Genomic DNA, 4,385 nt, shown 5'->3' with positions numbered 1-4,385 from the left:
TTTTTTATTTTTATATAATTAGTCACTTATTATATTATTTTATGCATATTTATTGAGCATATACCAGAGGAGAAATCTGAAGTTCAGTTTCATTCTTAAGGAGTTTTTTGAGAAAGCAGGTAATATTCATATAATCAGAAAATAAATAAAATTTTCAACAATCATAGTGTTGTGAGTGCATATTACAAGGAGGGTGGAGATATTAAGAGAGGTAAGGGACGCTTTCTTGAGTGAGTGAGGATTGAGGGAAGGTCCAGATGAATGACTGATTGTTGGGTGGAGATGAGGAATTACTATGTGGAAAGTCCTTGTGTGGGAAGCATGGTACATTCAAGGAATAGAAAGAATTGAGTGACAGGATTCAAAAAATGTTTCTGATTTATAGTTAGATTTATTATGTGGTCCCTGTTATATTTTAGAATTATTATCAGAATTGTATTTAAAAAGTAATATGTATGTCAGAGACAGTGCGATTGGCACAGGACAAAGCAGAGTTTAGGGCTGCTTGCTATGAGTTGCAAGCGACTGAACGGCACATAACAACAAAAACAACATTATCAGAGTAATATTATCAGAATTATATTTTAAAAAGAGCAATATTATCATAATTGCATTTTAAAAAGAGCCCTGATTAAATAGGAAATTATTAGAGGAGCAAGAATAGATAGAAGTAGACCAGTGAGGAAGATTTCACAATATCTCTGGTTAGAGTGGACTTGTGCTTGGATGGGACCACTGGTGCTGAGAGAGAGAGCAGTGAGGAACGTAGAATGGACCGGAAGCTAAAGTTGGCAAATCCTGGGAATAAATTGGACATGAGAGGAGGGAATGATATTGGACATATGTTTATAATTTATGAATGGATAGGATGACGGAGAACATAAGCATCCCTAACAGAAGATCACAGGTTAGTTTCTGGCCAGATTTGGGACTTTGGGATAGTGAGGTAAATTGTCAGACAATTGGATTTACAGATCTGGCACTCAAGCAAGGATATGGGATAGGATTATAAATGAAGCAACTAAAGCATCAAGAAATTACTTTTGTTATCAATGCCACATTGATATTAAGTAGTAAAGTCAAGATTAAATTCAAATCCTTTTTTACTTCTAGCAATGAAGCATCCCTGTAAAACTACAGAGAGAAAAAGACAAATGTAGTAAAGCAAGACATGCCTCAGAGATTTTACTGCTGATGAAAATGCAAAGCACAAATATGAGAAGAAAATGGCAAATTCAAACATGCTGTTTCATTTAACTTACATTGTCAGGTTTAAGAGTTATGTTCAGATTTGCTTTCACATTTATTTGTAAATATTAAGAAGTTGTTAACATTGAATTTTATTACCTCCGAAGGACTCAATGAGTTGATGGAAAATGCTGGAAAAGGTTGTAATTTCTTGTTGTAGATTTTAAAAGAGAGAGGAAAAATATGTATATCTGAAGAATTCCATATTCAAATTCCATTTTAGAAGAGGTTGAAGGAAGTACTATAGGAGGAAAACAAAGGGATGACAACAGTGAGTATTTAGGTAATATTGAGACTATTGGAAAATGCCTACTTCTTGTATGTGTAACACATAATGAGAAAGGGCAAACATATCCTTTCTTTACCTTTTATGTGATGCTCTAAATGAGAGAAGGGTATGTAGAAGCAGTGAGCTGTTGAAGACAGGAGCTTCCCATTATTATAATTTTCTAGTGCATGTGCTCTGAACAGCATTCTGAAATGTTAATGATACTATTAATTCCCAAACTCTATTTTCAATTTTAAAATTACCTCTTCGTCTGCAAGGTTGAAACTTGACTTTTAATTATGTGACATAAAAATGTCCCAACTCTTTGATTTGTTTTGCAAGGGAATATGATTTAAATGTTCTTCAATGTCCTTTCTCATGTCTCAAAGATGCTCAAGGGGATTTTAGTCCTGAAATTTCTGTTTCAATTAAGTCTGAAGTAGAATAGAGGTGATTGCTTGAAAATTGTCCCTTCCCTTATCTTTGCCTCATTTCTCCTTTGCATCCTCTCAAGCCAGGCAAAGTGATGTATCATATTCTCAAAACATTTTCTTTTGTATTCTCATAGTTTTTATAGGGTTTGATTTATTTACTACTGTTGATGTTGGTTTTGAAATGAAAAGATGTATTTTTTCATTAATTTTGCTCAGAAACCTGTTTATGAACCAAAAAGCAATTGTTCAAACAGAACAAAAGAGATACTGCCTGATTTAAAGTCAGAAAAGACGTGTTTCCGAGTTGTATCCTTTCAACATTTCTGCTCAATCTGTATGCTGAGTAAGTAATTTCAGAAGCTGGATTATACGAAAAAGAAGACGTAATGAGAATTGAAAGAAGACTCATTGACAACCTGCATTATCATACAACTGCCTGAAAGTAAAGAGGCTTTGAAGCATTTATTTAAATGGATAAAATACTACATACAACTTTCAGTATGGATTATACCTGGACATAAAAAAAAATCCTTACAACTAGATCAATAGACAATATCTTGATAAATGGAGAATAGTTTGAAATAGCCAATAAGTTTAATTTTACATAGATCCGTAATCAGCCATCATGGTAGCAGCTGGCAAGAAATCAAAAGATAAATTGCACTGGACAAGTGTACTGTCAAGTGTCAAGGACATCTTTAAAGTCCTAAAGAGCAAGGATATCAGTTTGAATGTGAGAGTCCATAGGACCCAAGCCATGATATTTTCAATTGCTTCACACGCATGTGAAACTTGAACAGTGGATAAAGAGGATCAAAAAAGAATTACTGCATTTGATATCTGAGGCTGATGAAGAGGACAGTCAAAAGAACAAGCTTGAAAGAAGTGCAGCCAATGTGCTCTTCAGGGACAAGGATGGGTATGTTTTTATAACAGGTTTTGTTCAATGCAGTGGTGGATCATAGGAGGAAAGACCCTAAAAGAGATGGATTAACATTGTGACTGCAAAATATTGAAGTCTGTATGCAAGACTTAATCTTAAATGGATAGTTTAAAAATTATTAAATTATGCATGACATTATGACTGATTATGTGTGAATGCTGTGAAGGATTCTAGTTGTGTTTGTTGTTATTTTGTAGCTATTGCTTCACGATAATGAACTAATTGATTCACTTCTAGTATACAGGTTGTACACTATCCAACCAAACACAGTACCCACTGCATCAGAAAGTTGAGTGGTTTGTCATGCTCCCTCCACTCAAGACAGTAACACAGAAAGGATGGTCCACCTTACACAGGATGAAAAGATCACAGAGGAGAGGACAATCTACTCAACATCTATTTTATTTTCATTCTTGCAGCAAAGAAAGGCCTTTAGAAATTGAGAAATTAAGAACAAATCTCATCAAGCTCGTGTTGTTGTTCATATTAGGTACCATCGTAGCTACTCGATGTAGCTAACTGAAACACTACTCGAGTCTACACCATGCTCACAATCTCTGTTGTGTTTAAACCTATTGTTGCAGTGACTATGCCAGGGATGCATCCTATCTCCATACCTTTTCAACCTGTATGCAGAGCAGATTATCCGGGAGGCTGGGCTCTATGAGGAGAAATGTGGGGTCAAGATTGGTGAACGATTTATCAACAATCTGTGTTATGCAGATGACACAACCCTGCTCGCTGAAACTGAGGAGGACCTGAAGCGCCTGCTGCAGAGTGTCAAGGACTGCAGCCTACAATATGGATTGAGGCTCAATGTCAAGAAGACAAAGATTCTCACCACTGGACCAATTGGCAGCATCAGGATGGATGGTGAAGAGATTGAGATTGTACACAGCTTTAGTTTGCTTGGCTCCATAGTCAGTAGTCTTGGCACCAGCAGCCAGGAAATTAAAAGGTGCATTGCCATGGGAAAGTCTGCTGTTAGGGACCTCTCCAAAGTGCTGAAGAGCAATGGTATCCCTTTGGAGACTAAGGTGCGTCTGATAAAGGCCATGGTCTTCGCAATCACCTGTTATGCATCAGAGAGTTGGACAATGACCAAGGAGGATAGAAGGAGAATTGATGCCTTTGAGCTGTGGTGCTGGAGAAGAGTATTGAGAATACCATGGACTACTAGGAAAACAAACAGATTTGTCCTGGAGAGGGTTAAACCGGGTGGCTCCTTGGAGGCAAGGATTCTGAGGCTCCGTCTAACATACTTTGGACATGTTGTGAGGAGAGACCGGTCCTTAGAGAGGGACATCATGCTTGGGAGGGTGACGGGACAGCGCAGGAGAGGAAGGCCCTCTATGAGGTGGATTGATTCAGTGACTGGGTTAATTGGGATGGGAGTGTCAGAGACAGTGCGATTGGCACAGGACAGAGCGGAGTTTAGGGCTGTTGTACATAGGGTCGCTATGAGTCGCAGGCGACTCGACGGCACATAACA

The sequence above is a fragment of the Elephantulus edwardii genome, unplaced genomic scaffold, assembly GCF_000299155.1.
Source record: "Elephantulus edwardii isolate Elephantulus edwardi_28Jun2011 unplaced genomic scaffold, EleEdw1.0 scaffold00019, whole genome shotgun sequence".
In the NCBI taxonomy this organism is placed as follows: domain Eukaryota; kingdom Metazoa; phylum Chordata; class Mammalia; order Macroscelidea; family Macroscelididae; genus Elephantulus; species Elephantulus edwardii.
The sequence above is the reverse complement of the archived record's forward strand: the minus strand, read 5'-3'. Positions refer to the sequence as shown.